General features: G+C 36.6%; 1 long non-coding RNA gene across 5 annotated transcripts in view; it reads right to left on the bottom strand.

Moving 5' to 3' along the window:
• The window catches only part of LOC119042703 (uncharacterized), a 221,064-nt gene that overhangs the window by 106,449 nt on the left and 87,919 nt on the right, over positions 1-26,696 (bottom strand). For 4 of the 5 annotated variants that reach the window (XR_008392498.1, XR_008392497.1, XR_008392500.1 and 1 more), the window contains exon 4: positions 10,320-10,491. The exons of the other annotated variant lie outside the window; for it this stretch is intronic. This is a non-coding gene — a long non-coding RNA (uncharacterized LOC119042703). The remainder of the gene's footprint in view (positions 1-10,319; positions 10,492-26,696) is intronic. 5 annotated transcript variants of the gene reach the window in all.

Here is a 26,696-nt window from a genome sequence, read left to right as displayed (position 1 = left end):
TGCACATATCTTAAAAAAGTTTACAACGTGAAATGTTTTTCCAAATTACTTATTGATAGTCTAGGAATTGTTTTTATAATCTTTTTGACATTTCTGTCACCAGGTAAATGATATATATGCTTTGATGTAGACAACTGCATGAAAAACTTTCAAAGACAGCTCTATAGACTTAATAGTCATTAGATAACTTGTAGTCTGACAAAGTAGAGAATTTTTATTATCTTTATCTTATTGGTTTGGTTGGCAAATACTCTCTCAGATTCATTTTTTTTTTGTACAAACAGCAATTACACTCCAAGTATCTCCTAGCCTCAGCTATATAATCTGAGGTTTATGTATATTAAATGTATCTGTTATCAAAGTCACAAAAACCATTTATTGTTATGTCCTAGCCATTTGTTCACTTAATTTTATTAATCAGATCACTTTCAATCCAAACCAATTTGCAGGAATAGATCAACCTTATTAACTGAGAACATGTCTCTATTGTTAAGACAAAGAGAATAACATCTTTTTCTTAATGAGCTTTATTAAAGTCAAATTTTAAAAACAATTATTTTCTAATGTTTGTTTTCACATTTAATTACTATTAAAGTAAAAATACAAATTTTGTCATAGTTTGCAAACTGTTTTTGCAACTCTAGCACTGCTACACCATGGTTGGCACCCAAATATCCTTCCAGTTTTCTATATTTGAATCCCTGTTTCTTCAGATATGTTATTCACTTCTGTTCTACTTGTTTATTTGCCACACAGTACATTATGAGGTTTATCTTGATGAGTGATTAAGTGGCTTACTTAATCTATATTATTATAGTATATCCAGAAATAGTTATCATAGCTTTGATGTGGCCAAATTATAATGTATACAAATGCTTCTAAATTTTGGCTGAAACTCAGATTTTATCTTAGATTTATCTTGATAACATTTGCACAAAATTTAATACAATATTATTGTAAATATTTTTCTTTAAAATATTTCCCATGTACCTACAATAAGGTTTGATATTTTTATTTTCAGATCGCATTCCTTGCAGTTCCCCAGGATTACTAGAAAACATTACTAAGTTCAAATACATTGAATTTCCCATCAAATTATTAAAACAGTCTTGTGTGAAACCAATGTCATCAATAATGACTGAAATTTTGCTGCCTTAATTTTTACATTTTTCTAAGAAGTTACTATCTTATTTGAATAGGTTCAAGTCTTATGATAACAGGGCTCATAACTAATTTTCAGTGAAACACTCCTATTGACATTATTCTCTTAAAATTTTATTTAATGTTTAATATCTAAAATACTCAATAATTTCTAATGATTAAATACTGCTAAAATTATGGTGATTCATTTTAAATATTTTTGTTGGCTTTATCAATCCTCTTTACAAAAAAATTTTAGTTTTTATTATTCAAACACAATAGTCTCACGGTGATTCATGATGTTATGCTAATTTCCCTTATTTAGATATCTTGCTTTACTGGAAACTTTTTTCTAGCATACAAGATCATAGTACAGTAGTGTGGAGAGATGAGAAAACAGGAATCATCTTCCACTCTTAGACTTAGTTCACATTTCTATTCAGAAACATATTACCTTTGAGTTAATAGGCACTCTCTATATTTTCAGAAATATTGCAATGTCACATCTCCTGTGTGTGGAGAGAGGAGGAACAGGGGCACCTCTGTGCGCACTGGTTGCTATTTGGATTTATTTCTGTTAAACAAACCCCATTAAAACACTAAACAATACTTAGTTATCAAACTATAATATGATCTCTATCAAGAGCCTCAAAATTCTGAACTTGACCCTGCTCTGTCCAATATGCATTTTATATGACTGCTTTATTGAAATATAATTCACATGCCATAAAATCCAGTTTTTTAAACTGTATAATTGTAGTTCTTTGTGTAGTCACAGAGTTATGCAACCATCACAGCTATCTAGTTTTCATCACTATAAAAAGAGACCCCATACCCATTAGCACTATGTCTTCAGCCCCCTATTCTCAGCTCCTGGCTACCACTAACTCACTTTCCGTCTATGGATTTTGCAGACTCTGGACATTTTATTTAAATGGAATCATGCACTATGTAGTCTTTTGTGACTGGCTTCTTTCACTTAGCACCATGTTTCCAAGAGTCATCCATTTATGGCATGTATCAGTACTTCATTCCTTTTTACAGCCTAATGTCTTCCTGTGTCTTCATAGATTTTTCAGCAGAAAGGTGGTTCAGGAGGGTTCAGAAGGTCAGTTATTGCTAACTAGCCTCCAAATTTATCTCTAATTTGTTTTTTATCAGTGTTAGCAACAATAAAATAATAAGAACCCGGTGACACATTGTTTTCCTTTTTGCCCTGCTTACCACAAGACACGTTTCAATTAAATGCCTTCATTTATTTCATTAAAATGGATATAAGTTGTAAAGAAAAGCTGTAGGGTAAATAATAGCTAACATCGACTAAGGGGTTATTATGAACTTCACACTGTGCTTTATATACACGTTTCATGTGAATGAAATTTTAACAACATGCATATGAAGTAGCAGCTATTACCTTTATTTAAGTGAGGAAAATGACACTTTGTAATATTAAATTCCTTGCCTACAGTCAACTAGTAAATAAGGAAGCTGGAATACAAACCTATGTATCATGGACTCGCTGCCTAAGAAAAATAGAAGAGAGTTGGAAGGAAGAAACAAAGGACAGGAGGGAAAACCTAGTTTCACAGTTCACTGTATTGATTTTTAGTTAATTGTTCATCGCTTTTTAAGTGTTTTTGCGTGATATTCAAAGGTAGTTCCTTTATCTCCTTAAACATGCAGCAGAAAAATACCTCCTTTAGGAAAAGAGTTACTTTTTCTGTTTCTTTTTGATCTCTTTGCAGGCCCTAGTATATGTCACTTTTCTCAGTGTGGACAAATAACTGATGTTGACAAATATCTCAGGAAAGCAGTTCCAAATGGGCATGTGTAGTCTCCAGAGTATTATACTAGAAGTAAGAGCCACACTAGGATGAAATGCTCAGGCATTTAAAACAATATTCTGGAATTTATGAGTTGGTGCTTAAAAATAATGGCCCCAAAATGCCTAGAAATATGCACGTACCAAACAGAATCTGCCCTCTGTATTTATGGTAGAGTAATAAAAATGTGTAGAAAAGGGTTTGATGCTGAATAGTCTTATTAAACCTAGGAGCCATACAAACAGCTATGACGTAGCATTGGGCCAAATAATGTGCACCCAGCTATAACTCTGTCAAGGAGAGGCACATAAACACCCCTGATGGAATTAGAGGCTTACATGGAAGAGTAAATGGACTTTATTGTTTATAAATATAATGCCAGATTAGACTGTAGAGGTGGCCATTGTGTCAGTACTTCTCAGAAGCAAAACAGTGCGTGGAATTCTGTAGTTTTTCTAAATAAATGTGCAAGTGAGATGCCAAATATGGGTAAGGAAGGGTACATGCTGCTGAGTGGAATGAACATGGCAGGAAATTCTTCTTGAGGGAATTATATAAACAATACAAAATTGTGAGCATTAAAAAAGATTAGCTCTGACATGGGGTAAGGTTTTTTTCCTTGTCATTGTTCAAAGCTGAATAGCAATAAGATTGTAAACTGCGGTGCTTCATAATAGAATGAGGCCCCCTTGTATAATGAGGTTCATTATAAATGACATGCATAATTTCAATCCTGTTCTGTGTTGATTCCATCTTTTGTTGCTGAGACAGAGTGCTTTAATGGGCTCAAGAAACCATGCCACACTTAAAAACACACCGAAAACTATTTTTGTAGGAGTGTTTTGTTTCTTTTTTTTTCTATAGGTCAGGGTACACTTTGGACAAAAATACCCATCTGGATATAGTGCCCTTGTGTAACAAAATGTATATCATGCAGGGCACTATTTTCTAATTCTCCAGTGATGAAAGAGTGTATGTAAAGATTGCCTGGTGAGTTAATTTCATCTGCTACTAACCAAAATATGCAAACGACATGGGGAAATTATTTTATTACTGTGGATTTTCAAGGCTGAATATTAAGTCTGCCAGCTTACCACCACCGCCACCATTTAAATCTTTTGAGAAAATCAAACAAAGTGAAGCATCATGCAGCCTTTGCAGAGAGAAAAAAAAGAAATAGCACTATGGAAGGATAAATAAAAACAAAGACAATGCAGGTAAAATATACATGTGGTCACCTTGGCAATAGATTTAATAACTCCATTAAGTTAAAATGGGACAAAGACCAAAAAAAATCTACTGCAGAAATGCCCACTGTCTTATTCTGTCTGTTCCTTTCCCTCCCTCTCTGCACACATGGCACTCCCACAAGGCACTGCAGGACACTGAGAAATACACTCCCAGTGATCCAGCGCCTGGAATAAAGCCACGTCTAAAGGGTCTGCGACCTGCTCTGAGCTCTTCCATCTGTCGACCGGGTTTTCTCTTCTACTGTTGGATTAGAGGGAAGAAAAATCAAACTACATAGGCTTCTAAAGTTCTCTTCATAGTATGCTACCCTGTGCTAAGCATATCTATTCTAAGAGCACTCTAAATTTACACGTGAGTCTCCCACAACATAAGCACAAGCCAGAGAATACATGGTTGCATGGTACTTTCTAGAGCTCTCCCTTAACCATTTTTTAAATCTGTTGAATTTAAGTAGAGGAAAAAAACTACCACAAACCTTTGATCCAGGACATACTCTATCTTCTATACAATAATACTAGGTATTTGCATAAATATTTAATGTGACTGGGTGATACATCATATCCAGTCACAACTAATGATCAAGATCATAGATTCTACTGAGAAATCAACATGTTCCTTTGGCTTGAGGTTCTCTGTCATATCCCTCTCTCTACCTATAAGAAACCTTTTTATTTCCCTTTACCTATAAGAAGCTTTTTATTGCTCATCGCAGAAAAAGAGTTCTCTCTTTGACTTCTTCCTTCTCTATTCAGTATACAGTGCTGCTCTGAGAAATTTGAAATTTATAAAATATTTCCTAAAAAAGATTGATATCAAAGTTTGAGAAAAGACCCAAGAGAGAGTTGCAGACTGAGGGAAGAACTGGCTGGGTCACAAGTATAGCACATTTATATTGGCAGATGAGAATAACCACAGAAATGAAAATGACTCTATAATTAGAATCATATAAATTAGACATGAAAGATAACTATTAGTTCATCTCAATCACTCTTAAAGGAACCAGCATAAGACTGTTCCCCACTGAGTATTTTCTATACTCTGTCTATATCATTTTAACAGGCTTTTAAGATGATGTGCTTTCATTAACTATGTGAACAGATGCTTTACTGTCATTAAATAATGAGGAATTTTTGATCCTAGCAGTTTGAGTACTGAAATTGTAATATGGAGTTTGTGCTTGCAAGGCATGTATGAAAAACAAGCCAATAAGAAGGCTTATATTTTCAAGCACAGTTGAAACATCTCAATGCACATACAACAGGCACTTCACAACCACTGTTGCCATACCATCCACACTTCTGTTTTGTAAAGAATCCGGAAACCAATAGTTTCAGGAAATAATCTCTTATCTATGAGAAAGTGAAAACTGGTGATGGATCAGAGATGACTTCCTTGTTTTATTGATCCAGGAATCTTGAGAAAGAGCAAAACAAGCAGCCTGGGAAAATGGTGGATCTAGTTTCTACTAAAGATGACAGCCCCTGACTCATCAGGTTTAATGAGAGCTTTTGGTTCTTGTTCTGAATGTCCTCTATAGAGTGAACAAGGATATCCTACAGCAAAGGAAGTTGGAGGGTGGGTGTGAGATTACAGATGAAACCCTAAAACACATGAAAGGATGTGTAGTGAGTTATTATACAGAAAGCAATAATTGCTGGAAGTTTAAAATACTTCATGTTGAACCACCAGCAAACAATAAGGGTAGGAAAATCAGAGATATTGTCCCAGCAGCATCTAGAGTTAGTGTGCAGATACCCATTGACAAGCTGTGAGATCTTTGGCAAATTACTTAATCTCTATAAAATTACAGTTTCTTCTTTTGTAAAGTTATTTATCTTTCCTTTCAATAAATGATTATGAACCATCAGTATGGACAAGACCCTCTCTGGGTGCTAAGAATACAACAGCACACAAGTTCAACAGGGTCTCCTTTTATAAACACAATGAGACTGCCATGTCAAGGATGCTGTAAGAATTAAATTACATTGATTTATGGAGCTTATTGCCCAGCACATGGAAAGTGTCCATCAAATATTAGCCTAATTTCTGCTCTTATAATATTATCTGGAACTGGACAGGGCATTTTTATAAGATTTCTTGATGCTTATCTCAGAGGGCAACATGAAGTAATGACTATATGATGACATCTTTGGGAGAATTACTATCCTCATACTAAGTTTTCTTAAAAAAACACACTTTCATAAAGAATAGTTTACTTTTTACTTCTCTAATTCCTTCCCTTGCCTTTACTTCCTTAACCCATCATGATATGGGGTCTCTATGCACCACTAACTTTAGTTTAACAACTACTTATTGTGCATTTACTGCATTCCAAGTGCTATGGAGATATGAGAAATTGTAATAGGGGATTAGGAACCTCTGAGAAAGGCATCACTGACGGTGATGGATGGAATCTGCTAGGCAAAGAAATAATAGCCCAGAGAGGAAGTAAAAATGGCACAATGGGACTAGAGGAGAAGGGGGAGAAAGAGGAAAATATTCTGCAGTAGAGAGAAGCATTAGATGAGGCTGGAGTCTAGTAGGTTCTTGTGTGCTTGGGTTCTGGTCATGGTTATACTCATGATTAGGGAGCTGCATATAAAACAAGGTCACAGTCATAAAATAACCCTTTCTCAAGTGACCAATGGTCTCCTCTTGCAGGTTAAACAGGCAACTCCCATTCTTTGTTGACTATAGTGTTTCATGAGATCATTACAGTATGTGCACTTCCTTTGGGAAATGTTCTCTTTTCCAGGTGCCTTCCTCATTCTCTGGCTGGTATTTTTTGTGTGTTTGTTTGCTTATTTTGTTCAGTGTGTTTGACTTTTGTCCCTATCTCTCTGGTTGTTCTCTCTTTAACTTCTTTCTAGACTTCTCCTCCAACTTCAAATGTTCAAAATTGAGTTTTGCCAAGTTTGGTTTAGCTTCTGTGTTTGTTTATCTTTTCTTGTAGGAGCTAATATTTTTCCAGCACAGTGTTTCACCACGCGCAATGCACATGCAGCACCTACTCCACCATTTTTGTTTCCATCCTAGAATTTTGCCAAGTTCCACATGCATGTTTCTTTTATGTATGCATGTATGTAATTATGTAGAAACATACACATTCATTTATTCATTCATTGATCCATCCATCTATTCATTTATTAATTTACATGTTGAGCATCCTCCTGAAAAAAGTGACAAGCATGGTTCTAGGATTCGGGTACATGGTAACCAAGAAGGTAGACAAGAGTCTCAAATCCATAGAACTTACATTTTAGAAGAAAGAGAGATAATGAACAAATGAACAAATGTATAAAAAGAAATTCTCCTTAAATCACTGCTATGAGAAAAAGAGAAGGTTGTGATATGACAGAGTCCTAGGGCAGCACCATTCAGTATCTCCATCTAAGACTTTCAAACACCTACAAAATCAATATGTAGTCATTCAGCAGATATTGAATTCCTACCAGATCAGGGAATTACGGGATAGTAAAATTCACTAAGACCCCCATCTCAGGTCATTTCCCTGCATGCTCCTTGCTGTGATGAGCAGCACCATCACTTGTGGGCTGATCTTCTCAGAAAGCTGATTGCCATACTGAATCCAGCTGTATTCCTATAGCTCACATCTAATCAATTCTTAGTTCTGTCAATTCTATGCCATGAATATATTTGCTAATACAACCACTGCTTTTAGGTCTCCACTGTCACATTGCCACTTCAGACACATGTCTTCTCTCAGTTTTTGGAATGACTCAGGACTTGACCCTAGTTTCTCCTTCTATCTAGGGTTTCTGAACCATAGCACTATTGATAATTTGGGCCGAAATTGGGGCAAAATGGAGTAAATAATTCTTTGTTGTAGGGATATGGAGGGTGTTTTGTGCACTGTAGGACATTTAGCAACATCCTTACAACTTATATGCTGGTTGTCAGCAGCCACACCCTTCTAGTCATGACAACCAGAAATGTTGGCAGTCACAAACAAACATCTCCTTGGGCCAAAATAATGCCCAGTTAAGAAGCAGTGCAATGCTTTCCCCAAGATCCATGCACATTCTCTTCACCTCCACTTCAGATTTTGCTCAAATGCCACAATGTTGGTGAGACCACACCTAGCTATCCCATTAGCACTGCAATCCATCCTGCACCCATACTGGACCCCCAACCTGGTTTCTCCATCTCATTTATCTTTTTAATTTTCTCCTCAGCACTTATCATCACCTGATACATTATACCTCTCTTACTGGTTTAGTATCTGTCTCTTCTTTCCATAAAAAAAAGTAAGCCCTTTTTGTGTCTCTTTTTGGTGATTTCTCCATGTTATACCTATTTAACAGTAACACTCTCTTAGCTTTGGTATCACCTACCCAACTCCTCTTTTTTCCCTAAATTAACTCCTAAATGACAAAATGTCTCTATTCATCATTCAGTCATGAAAATTAATAGCAGTGTCCTGCTCCTAGTTTCTCATTGCACCATCATCCACAGATTGGAGTCTGAAACCTGTTGTGTGAGCAGTCCTGCTGGGTCTGTGCTTGGCACTGAGCCTCAGCTGATGTTTCTCCTTCCTCCAACCCAAACTGTGCCCCCAGAACATGTCATAACAGTTTCCTATGATCACTGGATTTTGTGCATCTTTTCTTTGGTTTGAAATGCTCTCATTCCATCTTTCCAACAAGCAAAGGCTCTTCCCATCCTTCATGCTTCATCTCATATTAACTTTTCATAAAATCCCTTTTTCATTTTTATGTAGAATTTAGTTCTTTTTTCTTTGCTCCCAATACAGTTTTTATACTTCCATAAAAATAAAAATTTAACTGTATAATAGATTCTGTAGATGTTTTCTCAGTGGCCTCCAAGATCTTTGAATGATCTATACATCCTTACATCTGGACTGCTAGTACAGCGTGGACATAAAACAGCTCTCAATACATGTGTATTGAACACATGATGAATCTTACTTTGCATATTATTTTCTACCATACATTTTTGATGAAATGATATATTACCCTAGAGCCATGATTATCAAACAGTGTGCTGAGGTGCCCCAGGGAGCTACAGAGAGCAGAGAAAACACAGGATATTTTGCACATTTGAGGGAAAGATAGCCATATTACACATGTGTTAAACATCTCATGAAGTACCAACTCCAAGTAATTCAGTTCCAACGTTAGATCAAGTTACACTTCATTTCATGACATCATATCTTAGTAAAGCTGGTTTTTTGGCTATTGTGGTAAAAATCAAGTTCTACAGGAACATAAGTGTGAACGGAAGATGTATTTTATTCACTCTAGTCTAAGATTAGACAAATTGTAAGTGCCCAACAGGCATAAATATTCTTTATTAAGTAATTGTGACTTGAGTGAAATATTTTAATGTATATGTATTATTTTTTCAAATGACAACTAAGCTGTTAGGATAAAAATGTTCATTAAGTTTGACACTAACTGCTTAATAAATATTAAGTATAAAAAGTATATAATAAATAATTTAGATATTTCTTTTGACACAGTGTTGGGAACCACAATGCCTGATTTCAGGAGTTGTAACTGCTCCCCATGGCTAAGGCTGAGTGAGTGACCTCCCGAATGCAAGCCAGTAAGGAGACAAAGCTAGTCTCTGGCAGCAAACACTGCTTCTGCTTCTCCCCAGCCCCCAATGCTTGGTTGGTTAGTCAGAGATGGTACAACCCCTCAGAGGAGGGGCAACCTAAGCCAGACACCATTGCTTGGGAGGCCATCATGGAAGGACTCGGGGAGCTGCAACAAAGAGGGAGTGATGGACCCTCATTGCCCAGCTATTCTGACATAACCCAAGTCTCCATGTCCTCTGGGAGAAGTGCTTCCTGGCTCTAATCCACTTAAGCCTAAAAACCTATGATAGGGAAGGCTATGCAGCCCTTTGCCAGCTAGAGTGGGATCCAGGGTGATCAGGCCTAAGAAAGAATATGTAAAATCCTGTGAAACCTGCTTTGTTTATAATGCTCTCATTTAAATGATAACAGTCCAAGCAAGAAGTTTGTTCCTCAAAGTTTTATGGCTCGTTAGCTATCTGACCCTGACTGAGAATAAGTCCTCATAGTTCTTTGAATGCTATCTATTGTTTGATCCTTACCTGTATTCTTGTGCAAAATGAACCCAATAAAAGCCACTTGAGGAAGGGGTTCTTGGTTCTTCCTCTTTCTGAGATTGTCCACCTTTCCTCCCCAAGCAGATCATGTCTTGGTAGTTTCAGTTTCATTCGTGGTGCACTTTGCAGGCAAAGTTGCCCCCACAATGCAGGAATTCTGTAAAAAAAATACTGAGGCACTAAGGGTGTCTTGAGTAGTGAAAATTTGGGAAACTCTTCCTTAGAGAGAGAACTCCACATTAAAGTTCTTATGTATAAACAATAGAAACTGATTCCTGATAAATTCAGTAAAATAAATAAATTATTGAGAGCCTGTATGGAGTTTGCAGAATTGTTTCAGGCTCTGGTTTAGGAATAAAATTTCTAGAAACAGTTCCTAAAACTACACCTTCTAGTACTAGTCAGGAGAGCAATTGCAACAGTGCTCTTCTTTGCTGGAGTGTGTATTTGTGTGTGTGCTTGTATGTCTGTGTATGTGCGTGAAAAAGAGAAATTGAGAGACAGAGAAATATTGAAAGACAGAATCAAATATTGAAAGAGAAACAAATATTAAAGAGTAATATTAAGAGACAGATTGATCTATCATCCTTTTTTTTTAAATGTTGAATTTATTGGGGATGACATTGGTTACTAAAAATATATAGGTTTCAGAAGTACAATTCTATAACACATCATCTGCATATTGGATTGTTGGCTCACCACCCCAAGTCAAGTCTCCTTCAACCACCATTTATCTTCCCTTTACTTTTTTCTACCACTCTCTACCCTCATTCCCTCTGGTAATCATAATACTATTGTCTGGGTCTATGAGGGTTTTTTTTTTCCTTTCTTAATCCCCTGACCTTATTCACCTAGCCTCCCAACCCCCTCCCCTCTGACAACTGTCAGTCTATTCTCTGTATCTATGAGGCTGTTTCAATTCTGTTTGTTAATTTATTTTGTTCATTAGAGTCCACATGTAAGTGAAATCATATGGCACTTGTCTTTCTCTCACAGACTTATTTTACTTAACATAATGCTCTCCAGGTCCATCCATGCTGTCACAAAAGAAAAGATTTCCTTTTTTTTTTTTTTTTTTGCTATGTATTCCATTGTATAAATGTACCACAGCTTTTTTATCCACTCATCTACGTATGGTAACTTTGGCTATTTTCAAATCTTTGCTATTGTAAATAATACTGTGATGAACATAGGAGTAAATATATTCTTTCAAATTAATGTTTTGGATTTCTTCAGATATGATCTACCATTCTTGCTTCTCCCAACATCTCCTCCCAAGTCAAATCCCAGACAGCCACATCTGACTGGCTGAGATTAAATAGCATATCTATGCCCATTTACAACAGAAGTAGAAAATGGAACTTCATGTAATTTAAGTTTCTACAGATGGATGTTCAGCTAGAGACTAAAACCTAGTGGGGAAATTTCAGTCATTCCATAGATCAAAAAAGAGGAATTGGAGAACTTGATATTCAAAAAAGTTTTAATGTTTTGAGAGTTATCTTCAGATATGTGAACAACTGTGAGGTGGAATTGCTTGGGGCTTGTTTTTTATGGCCATATGGGTATAAAAAGAAACCAGGGCAAGAGATTTGAGTTCAGGACAAGAAAGAAATGTCTAGTGAAGAGGCTGTGAGAGGGTTTTCCTTTCTGCCCATATGCAAGCTTTAGCCAATGGCAACTTGGAAATGTGTCAGGCAGACTCTTGAGCAGGTGTGTCTGACTTACAGGCATGTTGGTCACAGAGGCCAAAGAACATAAACATTTGAGTACCTGATCTATAATGAAAAATAGCATGAATAACTACAACTATGTCATTAAAGAGGTATTTGAAAAACGTATTAAGTCACTATTACACTGTCCAGCATTTACTGACATGCTCTCATTGGTGACAAATAAAGCATAATCTGTAATGAGACTTTTCTTTTACCATATAAATATCCTCTCAATTAAAAATTAGAAGTGAGAAAAGATGTCACTATTCACAAACTGATACAACCAAGGTTAATTTTTGGCTCACTTTCCTCTAGATTATTTTCACTGTTGTGGCTACATTTTACTCCCTTTTCCATGGACCCTGCCATATGCAGTATACCATTCTATCACCTGGAGAAAGAATTACTAGATAAATTTGTATAAATATTTTAACAAAAACTTATTTATTTATTTATTTATTTATTTATTTATTTATTTATCTTTAGAGGGGAAGGGAAGGAGAGAGGGAAAGAAACATCAATGTATGGTTGCCTCTCATGCATCCCCTCCTGGGAACTGGCCTGCAACCCAGGCATGTGCCCTGACTGGAAATCAAACCATGATCCTTTGGTTTGCAGGCCCGAGCACAATCCACTGAGCCACACCAGCCAGGGCAACAATAAAGTTTTTATTTTTCTCTATAAAATTAACCCTATATTCCTATAGAAACTATTATTTAAAATTAGGTAGGTAAATTGAAATAAATTCTTAATACATTAAAATAAACATTATAAGGATTTTCATACATGCAATAAAAATAAATTACAGTTATTGATAAGGTAAAAGAAGAATAAAATTTGATTTTTAATGCTATAAATGGCATGAAGGAGAGAAATGCACAGTAAGTAAAAATCTTTCTGTAGATGATAAAAATAATGTAATTCTTAAGAAATGAAAACAGGGATTTTTAAAACAAAACTGACTTTTTTCCTGAGTGATGATGACAAACTCCTAATGGTATCTTCCTCTTAAAGAGAATGGTTTTCATGTACAGTGGAAACTTGTTTCATGCATGCAAGAACTCTAATCTGTGTTGAACAAAATAACAAACCAAATAAGAACCGACTTCTAGTGAGCTGAGAATGAAAGTGTGTTTTCAGGAAAAGAATGGTTCTGCCATGCTTCAGTTTAAGTCAGATCCTCTGGGAGGAATTTGGTTGGAGTTAATTGAAAGATATGGAGAGACACAGAAATACAATTGAGTTAGAGGCACTCGTAGGAGGGTTGCTTGCCTGCTCTAAGCTCAGGGAAGTACTTTGACAATAGGAGAATGTAAGTGTTGTCAGTGATAGATCATTCCTGGTGGAAACCCATCACCAGCTGAGGAGAGTGTGCGGTTTGCAGAATGCTCGGAGAAGACGTGAATGAGCCTGAAGCTGCCTTTGTGTTGGATTCATTTCAGTCTGAAAGTGTTCAGCCTTTGGGCAGATGAATTAAGGTTTCTTAATTGGACATGCCACACACATCCAAACAAACACCCTGATATGTTACACCAGGTTCCAGTCATCCACACCAGTTTCTATACAATGAACTTACATGCACCTGTTGAGGTTGTTCTCCATGAGTGAATGGGAGAGCATGGTTATACTGTTAAGCCATGTTTGGCCATGTACAAGACAGATAATTATTTGTCTGTTCAACAGGTGGCTGGGGTTTGCTAACTTTCCACTCATGAATGCTTCAGTAGCTACCTAGACATCAGCAACACCAGAAAGGATAAACATTTCTTGCTATTAAAACAAGTAAATTTTCTTCAATGTAACTATGTCATCTGCCTATTCATCAGCCATGAATCAGGTTGCAGCTTTTCCAACCCAGTCACTGTTTGGGCCAATTATCAGAATCAATATCCATTACCCTAGACAAGTCAATTGTATAAAAATTGTCATTGAGGTAAAAAAAATTCTAAATTACTAAAATGACTATGCTAAAGTTATCAAGACTCAGCAGGTGGCTCTTTTAAATGGAGTAGAATCTCCTAAAACTGAAACTAGTAGTTCAGCACCAAGTAAGCCTGTCTTACTTACAGGGGTCCCATGGATACAAACATTGCAACCTGGAGATCCAGGTTTAAACTAAGAGTCAGATGCTTGCTGGTCATGTGACATTAAAATATCTCTAAATCACCCTGTCTCATTTTTATTCTGGAAAACAAAACCAATATTTTCTATGGTTTCCTCCGATTAGACAGCGAGGAATTAAAAACCTTAGAATTCTTGACTCTTAAGTTTTATCCTCAATCTCTTTGACACCCTCAGTTGTTTTTATCTGCTACAAATTTTAATTTCCCTTTAATTCTGTGTTATTCCTTTCAGCGTTATTGCTAAGTTTTTTTTATGTTATGTAACACGTTCCTAGGTGAGTTTGGTTTTTTTTTTAAATTTTATTATTAGGTAAATTATAATTAACAAATAAATTGATATCTTCATTATCTTCCAAACCAGTTGTTTGTAAAATTTTAAATAAGTAATTAATGTGAAGGTATTTTAAATTTTTAAATTTTTAAAGCACAGATATACAATAGCTATATATAACATATAATGCATTGTATTTAGGTATGCATATACATGTATATATAATACTATGCATGTACATTTTTGTGTGCATGTGTACATAGTGAAAGAGAAAGAATGTTACCAATGAAACTCTAGAAGAGACAACAAAAAAAACACTGTCATTCTTTATTTTTGTTCTGTCTTGAACACATGCCTTCCCTGTCTCACTTACCCATCCCAGCAAACAGAGGTGGCCACAGGAAATAAGGCCAGTTGGACTGTGTCGGAGTGAACAAGGCTTCATGGCCAAGGGCACATGGGAAGGTCTCCTTACTCGGCTGACCAGCAGGGTATCTATTACCTCTGTATTCCACAAGTTCTTCAGTTTCATTAGATAAGTTGATTAAATAAAGCAGTCAGGCGCCTCCAAATGGCAACACATCTACTTTAATTTCTTAAGTAGTTTTGCCTACGAGAAGTTAAATCTTTAAACTTTATTTTTGTGTATGTGTGTGTGGTGTGAGCACTAGAGTCTTCCTTGTTGAATTACTTTCTTTTCCTGCTGTTTGGTATCTTGTGTTCAGGTGTTTTTAGATGTGTGCCTTCATATCTTTGGCCTTTGGAGAGGAATTATTTAACCACTGAGAATCTGAAAAAGTCTTTGATCTGGTTCCATACTGTGGGAGGTATCAACCACACCACAGCATTCTCGCAGAAATACAAATGAATATTGTAAATTCAGTTCAAATTTCCTCCCATTCATTTTATCCAAATATAATTAAGCCTTAAGATAAAAACTTTGTCCATGATGTTATTGTTTCTTTTATACCTTTGGAATTTATATTGTACATATAATTTCTAATCAAAATTTAACACAAAACTTGAGAACTAAAAAAGAATAATTTCTAAAATATGTTTCTCCACCTACAACGCATTTATTCTCCTATCTAGATTTAATATGGACCATTTTAAGAACTTTTTCTCTGAAAGTTATACACTGCGACACAAGCATTGAAATAGCATATGCTGTATCTGTTCACAAAGAAATAGCCACAGTTAAGCAAGATGGGTTTACATCATCAATAAAGTAGTTAGGTCACAACTGTATCATTAATTTAATAAATTTTATGTTGGGAAGTATATGTACTACATTAGCTCATTTTTAAGTAAAAGACAATAACCCTTCCCATTCTTCATTTACTATATTTTTATTTTTATAAAAACTGATTTGTATTCATAGCTTATTCACCAGACAACCTGATACCACAACTTATCAAAATCTCACTGAAAAAGTATTCAGAAACACATTCATATAATTTTTAATTTCTGATTGACTGATTATTTAAAGGATGTTATTTTAAAGTCAAATTACTACTTATGGAAAGTTAACATTAGTGTAAATAAAAGTGATACAATTTTTAACATGACAAAAGACACAGAGAAACCAATGCAGCTCTCATATTAAACTTATTAGTGTTCTAATGGAGACCATGGATTAGCTGTATCCTTTCCCTCTTTTTGTTTTCCAAGCAGTTTTTTGATCATTTGTCAACTCACATTCTCTTTCTGACTAAAGTTTAACTTTTCCTTAGGTTGCTTTTCCTCCATAAAATTGCTTAGACCCTGTAATTGTTTTATGTCTAAAGACCAATAATTGGTTTTAGTTCATTCATTAATTCAATTAATTCTTATGGAACATGTTCTATTTGGAAAATCAGAAAAATTCTCCTAGACTCTAGATCCCTTTGAGACAGCTTTCTTTTGACCAACTTTGGCAAAGATTCCTGAAAACTAATTTGATTTATTGTTGGATCAGAGCTGATTTAGAGCTTCCGTTTTCACCGTCAGTATAATCCCTTTCTAAATTGCTACCATTTGGCTGAAGCACTCAGGTGGAGCTGCCTACAAGAATCATGCACAAGTAAGGTGGTTCCTGCAATGGGGGTCTGCCATAACAAATATGAAGACTCACTGAGTTCAGAGAGGAACACAGAGACCAGCATCCAGAGTCAGAAACTATACATTGCCACCTACACCCAAGGTCAACCATAATAAAATGATACTCAGAATCAAAGGAACTTGAGAATAGAGTATGTCTATGCTTGATGAAACAGGTGAGTTAGGGTCGATATCCAGAAATGCAAGCCCTCAGGGCTCTGTCTGAGCTGTTGAGAACTTTAAAGGGTCTAGGAAATAAAAGGCCTACTTTATTACCAAGCTATTTTGTTAGATGAAAATAGTTTTGTGGATGTTGACAAAACACAAAAGACTCCCGGGTCAGAAGCAAAAAACTATATCACAGCGCAGCAAGCAGCATGAGAATGTGCCTATTTACATTGGTTTTCTTTGCCTCTATGTCCCAAAGTGTCAGTACAGATGTACACACACAGCAGGTGCCTTTAAAGGAGAGTAACCCAAATCATTATACTGGATAATAAGCGGTCTTCACTTTCTCTAGAGAGACATTATCTTCATCTTTCAAAGCTGTTAGCAAACTTAACCCTTTGTTCTGGAAGCGGGTAGTACTTCTATCTTCCTAGACTATTTGCTACATAAACATTCTTCAGAACAGAGTCAAGAACTCAGCTGTTAGTGACTCTGCTCATACAATACAGAGAAACATGAGAAACCATTGAAAACTATCTCCTAGTAGGGATGTTCTTTCTTATTTCTTCTCATCTTTTGTGTAACTGGAATTACATTTCCAAAATATTTAATAAATACCTTTTTTATCAATTATTTTCCTGTGTACTGTAATAGCATTAAAGAAGGGAGACGTTTCTGCTGCTACTTCAAAAAGGAGGAAGATGTGACATGGACAAGTAGAAGAAGGGAAGCCAACTTTTCTAGGTTCCCAGGTTGAAGAAGGAAAGAAGTCAACAAGTAAGAAAAGTAGATTATAAAATGTGTGTGTCCTGACCTCCCTAAAGACCCACTCTTGGAGTGACAGGACAAAAATAGTTGAAGATAGGTCACTTACTCTTCTTCCTGGCTAGGATTTATAATTTGGGTTCTCTGGAGTTTGGGATGCAAGTTATTTATTATAACTCAGCAGCCCTGGCTGGTGTGACTCAGTGGATTGAGCAGTGGCCTGTGAATCAAAGGGTCACAGGTTCAATTCTCAGTCAGGGCACGTGCCTGGGTTGCAGGCCAGGTACCCAGCAGGGGACACATGAGAGGCAACCACACATTGATGTTTCTCTACCACTCTCTCTTTCTCCCTTCCCCTCTCTAAAAATAAATTAATTAAATCAAAAAAAGAAAAGAATCAACAACTGTAAAGGGAAGTGGGAGAAGTAGGAGTATGCAAGAGTGAAATGTTGAACTCCAAGGCACCCTAGCAAAGCCTGAGCCACCTTCATAAAAAACTAAAAAGTATATGACATGTCAATCTTCCAATATTGTGCTGAAGTAGCTAGGCTGGTAATCACCTGCCAAGATCAATTGATGGAGGCTACTTGTATTAAGAGGGGTAAGCTTTTAGGTGAGGCAGCTCTGAGCTGATAGCTGGATGCTCTCTGCCAGTTGCATTGGCAATGAGTTCTTCCTTGAAAGGAGATCTAGATGATGCAGCTCCATGTCCACTACTGTCTATTCCTGTGTCTCTGGGGCTTGTGTCCCATATATTTATTAGGTAACCACATCAAGATCCTGATGAGCTGCTTTTCTTTAGAGAAGATTAGAAAGTTGAAAAGAAGAAATACAGGTCTTGCCATGACAAGGCAACAGCTAATACTTCTATGCTCCTTGTTTACTATCTATTCTAGATTCTCCTCACCTCAGCTACCACATGTGCGGGTCTCAGTGGCTTGCTTGGGGGCATGATTCACACCTAATGACTGCAGGCTTTTAACCCCCAGTCATTATTCCCTTCCTCAGACAGAGTAATTTCACTTTCCCAATGACTGTCAAAACTAAACAAGAGTTTTGCAACCCACTTGTAGTCACCCAATTGTTGGTTAGGTGCCATGCATATGTTTCCCCTGCCCCTACCTCCCCACAGTGGTCAGATGCAATTTCCCCTGCCGAGATGGTCCTTGAACAGCTGGTCCTTGAACAGCTTGTCATATGCTGGTTCTTGAACATAAAGAATTCAAGGTGCTCCAATAGTAAGCACAGCTTATAGTCCAACAGAAAATTGTCTGTGTCCCCTGACAGAAGGGAACTGCCTCTAAGGACCAGGACTTAAACTGCTGTGCTCAGAATTAGGGGAATAGAAACCACAACATTCCCAAATACCCATTCAGGAGGATGACAATTAAGGATACTCCACTTCAAAATTTTCTTTTCAGGCTCTGATATTCACTCTACAGGAGATATGGCACCATCAAAAAGTATTTGGTTAAGTGTATACACTGTTTCTTGGAAAAGCTGTTCCACTCTCAAAAAGAACTTCTTCCAACCTAGTATTCCAACTGTACTTTAACCTGGCCATTCCAACCCTCCATTTGTCTGGAAGCTTCTGGGTAGGGTAGTATTTGGTATGAGCAGTGGGTTTCCTGGCTATAGGCCCATTATTGCATCTCCTTTCCTAATGTGGGAACCCTCATCAAACACAATACTGTATGGAAATTTCTGCTGGTAGATCAAGTAGTACATGTGCTGGCTGAAGCCCTGAGGAATGCACACTTCATCTGTTTTGATATGCAGATCAAGTGACTACATATGAAATTAGCTGCAACTGTAGCTAATGCATAGCTGAGTTTGTGGTTGTCTACTGCCATCCTCCATGTGGGAATTTTGGAAACCAACCTGGTAAATTAAAGGGGGCACAGTGGATCCTTAGGGTATCATTGACTTGTCCCATTCTCATCTCAGAAGGTGATATTGTTGGCCAGTGATGTACTTTCAGAGGTTTGCACAGAGCTATCCCCACTACCATAGTCCTTATCCTATAAGAAGAGGACCTGATGTGCAGTTTCACCAATTACTAAATAAGTTGATCCAATTATACATTCAAGGACTTGGAAATGACCACTAGGTAGGCCTAGCACAAGATTCAGTGTAAAGATTCTGCTGTGCTAGTTACCCATGCACTGACTCTGTGAAGCTGCCTGGTTAGTCAGAGACAGAGGCTGGACTAGCATTTCCATTAAAGAATTGACCAGAAGTTTCTACAAACTCCTGGGCAATGTTGAAAAAGTTGGGTCAGCCTGAGCAGCTTGCCATAAAATGAAATAAAGTTGCAACTGGGAGCTTTGCAAGAGATTTCCACCTTTGGACTCCATGGATGGTACTACCAGTCCTCAAGGAATCTATAGATCAGCAAGGGTCAAGGTGAGGCCAGTCCTTCAGGGGAAGACCTGGACCCAGAGCAATGAGAAGCCATATCAGGACTTGACTAAATACAGACTTCAACAGAACCCTTATTATCTGCTGAGAGAAGCTACATCCATGGAAAAATCAGGGGTACAGAAGACAGGACAAGGACCAGTGTCCATCCCTTACCAAACATGGCAAATCACATAAGCACTCCACTATTATCTGGGAATTCAACAACCGAGAGAGGAGAAAATCAGAAAAAGTTCACAATTGCTCAAAACAGGCTAATATCAGATCTTTAATGAACATTGACTGAGCAGCAAAGATGTTCCAGCCACTGTTCTGGGGTCACTGGGTGTCCAGAGAGGCTGCTTATATATTGTTAAATCATACTGAGTATATCTATCCCCCCTCTATCCAAAATGGTAAGAACTCATAAGAAAGACATTTGCTACAGATAAGAAAAAAGGTGCAGACTTTTGGTCAAGATAGAGGCATAGGTAGACATGCTTTGCCTCCTCATGTAACCACAAAAAGAATTACAACCAAATCTCAGAACAAGTAATATCCAGAACTGTCAAAAAATTGAACTGTATGGAAGTCAACAATCAAAGATTTAAAGAAGCCACATTTATCCAGACAGATAGGAGAGGCAGAGACATGGAGACAGAATGGAGAGGCAAAGAGATGCATGTGCATGAGAGTCCCAAGTGGTGGCAGAATGGGCACAGGTGGCCCCACATTCACACGTGGTAGATAAAAATCAGGAGGGATACCTTAGGTGCAAGCATTCCCAGCCCCAGGCCAGACCACACAGTCCAGGCTTCCAGCACTGGACAGATAAATCCCCATAACTTCTGGTTGTAAAAACTAGTGGGGGTTCTGGCAGAGGAAGAAACTGCTGAACTTTTAGAAGATGCCACTTAGAAGGCCAGAATTGTTTTAAAACATACACAAACTCTGGGATTTAACACCAGGGCAATAGCTGGAAAGACACCAGTCATACATGGGGAGTGGGTGAATTGACTAGAAATGGGACAAGTGCCAGGCAAAGCCCAGAAGCCATGTGGCAACAGAGTCCCCTCTCTGTGCCCTCCCCACACACAGAGCCACCAAGTTGTGAAGCAAATTACCCAACTCTGGCAATTACCTAAGGCTCTACCCCACATAATTTACAGGTGTCTCTTACATAGAGTCAAAGCAGCTCTACCTAATACTCACTAACAAACATAAGGAGGCTGCCAGAGACATAAGGAGACAAAGAAACATGGCCCAAATGAAAGAACAGAACAAAACCCTAGGAAAAAAATTAAATGAAATGGAGATAGCCGCCCTTTCAGATGCAGAGTTGAAAACACTGGTGATTAGGATTCTCAAAGAACTGGTTGAGTATGGCAACAACATAAAGGAAGGCATGAAGTTTATATTAAGTGACATAAAGAAAAATCCACAGGGAATCAACAGTGAAGGAAAGGAAGCCAAGATTCAATGCATTTGGAACATAAGGAAGAAGTAAACATTCAACCAGAACAGAAAGAAGAAACAAGAATTCAAAAATGAAGATAGTATAAAAAGGCTCTGGGACATCTCTGTATGTGCCAACATCTGAATCATAGGGATGCCAGAAAGAGAAGAGAGAGCGAGCAAGAAATTGAAAACTTATTTGAAAAGATAATGAAAGAGAACAGCCATAATTTAGCAAAGGAAATAGACATACAAGTCCAGGAAACACAGAGAGTCCCAAATAAGTTGGGCCCAAAGAGGACCACATCAACACATATTATAATTAAAATGCCAAAGGTTAAAGATAAAGAGAGAACCTTAAAAGCAGCAAGAGAGGAGAGTTACTTACAAAGGAGTACCCAGAAGACTATTGGCTGACTTCTCAAAAGAAATTTTGCATATGAGAAGGGACTGGCAAGAAGTATTCAAAGTCATGAAAAGCAAGGACCTACAACTTAGATTACTCTACCCAGCAAAGCTATCACTTAGAATGGAAGGACAAATAAAGTGCTTCCCAGATAAGAAAAAGCTAAAGGAGTTCATCACTGTCAAGCCCTTATTATATGAAATGTTAAAAGGACTTATTTTAAAAAAACTATAAACATTAAAAGGGCAGCAAATTCACAACTATCAACAACTAAATATGAAAACCAAACTAAGCAAACAATCAGAACAGGAATAGAATTAGATATGGAAATCACAAAGGGGGGCTATTAGTGGGGAGCAGGAAGGAGGAGAATAGGGGAAAAGGTGCACAGATTGAAAAGCATAATTGATAGGTACAAAATAGACAAGGGGACTATAAAGAATAATATCAGAAACAGAGAAACCAAAGATCATATATGTACAACCCAAGAACATGAACTGAGAGGGGGATTGTAAGAAAAAAGGGTGTGTTACTCGGAGGAGGGGGATGCAAAGGGGAGAATTTGGGAGAACTGTAGTAACATAATGAATAAAATTAACTTCAAAAAGTTACTTTTTCCTCTTTTGATGTATGAGGGTTTCAGTGTGGATAACACTGACCACCAGACCTGTAACCTCACTTTGTTCTCTTGCATCTTCCTTCACTTACTGGACAGATATGTATTGTGTACTTATCATGTGCCAGGCATTAAGCTACATATTGCCTACACAAGTGGTGGTCAAAATAGATATTGTCCCCACCCTCATTCTAAAGAAAGTAGGGAGAGAATAAGACACTAAATAAACACTTATAGAACTGGAAACAGAGAGAAGCAGCAGTCTTAGAGTAAAGAGCACAGAGCTGCAACTAAAAATACTGCTGGGGGCAGTGCAGGGTTGGAGACCATTCCTGAATAGGCCTGGCTGCAGAGTAACAGAGGCTGGGACTTGACTGTTGAGGAGAAGTTAGTCCTGTGAATCATCATAAGACAAACACAACTTTCCAAGAAGCACCCTCTAAAGTAGAAAAGAGATACATTTTGGTATATTCAGGCATGGTCTTATAGAAAATAAAAACATAGGCATTATTAGCATTTTATGGCATGATTTCCAGACATCACATATGTGTGCACATTGTTCATTTAACACTATGTGGTGACTATTATTTTGTGTGGCTGAATGTCTGCATGGTACTTCTTTTGTGGATATGTTGAATTGATACAAAACAAACCCTTATTTGGGGATATTTAAATTGTCTAATTTTTTGCTACTATACATAGCTCCCTGGACATCCTTGTTATCTTTTGAATAAATTTTCAGATGTAAATTTACTGATTCCAAGAAAATCTAAAATTGGCTTTAAGTATAGTGTAAAATTGTATGCTTTTTCTTACCTGAACCCTGGTATGTTTCATCATGCTATGGAAATTTTGTATGTATTTGAATACTTTTGAAGTAAATGCATGCTCATGGTAAACAATTCTAATAGTATGAATAGTCAGATAATAACAAGTCTTACTATTAACCTCAGCCTGCCCTCCCCCAGCCCTCAAAGCCCAGAGTCTCTTTCCTGGAGGTAATCACAGTTAACTATTTCTGGTATTTCTCCAGAAATTTCCTATGTGTGTTCAAACATATTACATCTGAGTATGTGTGTGTATATTCTTTTCTTACACAAATTGTGTAATATTGTAGATATCAATCTATATCTTGTTTTTTCAGATATACTGATAACCTTCCTATATCAGCACATACAGATTTATCACTTGTTTTTAACGGGCAACATAATTTATTTAACCAAATTTTTATTATTGAATATTTAAGGTGTTCCTTTGTTTGCCTTTTAATATTTTTATTTAGAAGGGACGTGCCTTTTGGGAAACTCAGAGCTTAAGTGTTGCAGTTCATTGAGTTTTACAAATACATATCCCTGTGTAACTCATACTTATAACTAAGACACAGAGCATTTCCACCAGCCCAGAAAATTTCTGGTTATTTCACAATAGCCATCCGGGCCACAGAAAGACCAATATTCTGGTTCCCTTTACCACAGATAAGTTTGGTCTGGTCTAGAATTTTGAATGATAACATACAATATGTACTTTTTTTTCAGGCTTCTTTTACTCAACATAATGTTTTGAAATTCATTTATGTTGTCTATATTAGTAGTTTATTTTTATTTAACACTAAGTAACGTTCTGTCATATGACTGCCACAATTTGTTATCTATTCATCTATTGACGGGTATTTTTTGTTTCCACTTTGGGCTATTATGAATAAAACTTCTACAGACATTTTTGTATAAATATTATGTGACCACTTTTTCCCTTTCTTTTGAGTGGAATTGTTGGGTTAAAGAGTAAGTATATGTTCAACTTTTAAAGAAGTAACTACCATGTCATTTTCCACAGTGGTTCAACCATTTCACACTCCTACCAGCAATTCATGAAAGTTTCAGTGAATCAATATTCTTGCAATTAATTTTTGACTTTTACATAGGCTATTCTAATGGTTATGAGATAGTATCTCACTGTGCTTTAAATGTGCATTTTCTATTGACTAATGAGGACATAGTATTCTAGGGAGAAGATATAACTATTGTGAAGACCCTGAAGCAGAACAGAAGTGACTCTGGGAAATTATTATACAAGATCTTGGAGAAAATACAGATATAAACATTAACATTTCAGTTTACAAATTTCTAGATATCTCTCACTCTCTCTGCTATGGATGAAATTTTTCCTCTCAAAATTCATATATCGAAGCCCTAAATCCCCATGTGATATTGTTTGGAGATGGAACCTTTAGGAGGTTATTAGTTGAAGTCATGGAGTGAGGTCCAATGATGAGATTAATGCCCTTATATAAAGAGGATGTGACACAAGATCCCAAGGGAAGACCATGTGAGGACAAAATCAGGAAGAAGGTTTTCATCAAGAACCCAACCATGCTGGCACTCTGATCTCAAACTTTCAGCTTTCAAAGCAATAAGAAGTAAATGTTTTGTTTTTGTTATAGAGTCCCAAACTAAGACTTTATTTTTACATTATTAAATATTTTTTCAACATCATATTTACAACTTTATAATAGCATGTTGTATGCTATAGCCTACTCTTTGTTATTTCTTACCACCTTGATCCATTCAAGGTTTGTTTAAAATTTGTCAGGATAAGACTAGAGGAGCCCTCTCCTAAGACATGGGTCATGATCGAATGCCCTGGGTAGTCTGTGAAGCATCTTCTCTTTGGCCGGCTGGAATCTCTGTCTGCCAGCAATTCATGCAGCTCATAGCTTCCCAGAGCTCTTCTTTTTCAGGCTCCAGGGAGTCCCATCCTATACAAGTACAGCTTTATATTTGCAGAGACTTGTGAGGACCCTCTGCATTTTTCTGTAGTTTTTCACTGCACAGCTTCTTTCTCCCTCATGTCCTGCCCACAAATTCCAACAACTCAGCAGCCCTAATCCTGCTTCACTTGGGCTCCACTTCCCTACCTTTGGTCCACAAGGGCCACTAAGCTGAAAATAGTAGTATTCTAGCACAAACTTGTGCATTTCTCTTCTCTCTATGAACACAGCCCCACACTTCTTGTTTTCTGATCACTGTAAAAGGTTGTTTTTTTCTCTATCTTCTGTGGTTTTGTAGTTATTTATGCCAGGGCTGGGGAGAGCTATTCTGGTCCCAGTCACTTTATCATGGCCCAAACTAATTGTCTTGTTTTATTTGTAAAATTTTTCTGTTATTAAATACAAATCTTCAGTGGACATATGTTTAGCTCTGAATATACAGATATCCCGAACAATTTTCTTTGGTTACTTATTGAAAGTATATAGGTTATGAAATTTTCTCCTAATTTTGTTATTGCTTTTTTCTATACCCCAGCATCCTTCATTAATAAATAGGAAATTTTAGTTAATTAGTTTTCCAATAAAAAGCATGTATATTGTAAACCTTTCTTCCCCCATGGGGCCAAGTAGAACTATAATAATATAGAAATCTTTCTCATGGATCTAGATTTACTATTTTTAGAAGAAGCCAACATTAACAGTTTCTTGTATATCATTCAGAATTTTCTAGGCCTATAAAAACAAGAATATTTTTCCTTTCATTTGTTTTATGATACAGATGGAAAATATTCTTTGCATTGTTGTGTACCTTTTTAAAAATTAAAAACATATCCTGAATAAATTTTCATATTTGTACAGTATGTTTTTTTCATATTTAAAAATAGCTCCATTTTCTAGATGTATCATAATTTAATTAATCAATTCCCTATTGATGGACATTTATAGTGTTTTCACTTTCAGCATTTCAAATAATGCTACAAGAGAAAGTTTGTGTAGGCCTTCATACAGATATGAAAATATGCCTCTAAGATAAGTTCTTAAAGTGAAATTGGTAAGGCAAAATAAATATGCATCTTATTTTGTTAGAACATTAAAATGTTCTCCAAAGAGATTCTACCAATTTTCACTTCCACCAATAACAAATGACACCATCTGTTGGTCCATATTCTCTGTACACTGTGAATATGACTTTTTAGTTTTTGCCCATCTGATAGGTTAAAAAATAATTTCTAGTTGTTATTATTTAATTATGAGCAAGGTGGTGTTTATTTCCCTTTTTCATACTGGTGTTTATTTAAATTGCTTGTTCCTGTCCTTTGAATAATAAACTTTACTGAGGCAAGGCTGGGCTAGGTGGCTCCTGCTAATTTTATGGAATTATGGGAACAAAACTCATAAATCATGTGATTTACCCCTAGAAGATGTTTCTGAAGTTGTATGTTTTTCTGGCACTTATGAGATCTTTATTATAATAAATTTTATTTTCTAAATTCTTAATTCACATCATTTCTTTTTAAGTGTTTGATTATGCCAATATCTCTCTATTACATTAAAAATATGAGAGTTAAGTCTTTCTTAACCACTCTGGTTATAAGAA

The sequence above is a fragment of the Artibeus jamaicensis genome, unplaced genomic scaffold (genome assembly GCF_021234435.1).
Source record: "Artibeus jamaicensis isolate MK-2021 breed Jamaican fruit bat unplaced genomic scaffold, CSHL_Jam_final contig_559, whole genome shotgun sequence".
NCBI lineage: Eukaryota > Metazoa > Chordata > Mammalia > Chiroptera > Phyllostomidae > Artibeus > Artibeus jamaicensis.
The sequence above is the reverse complement of the archived record's forward strand: the minus strand, read 5'-3'. Positions and strand labels throughout refer to the sequence as shown.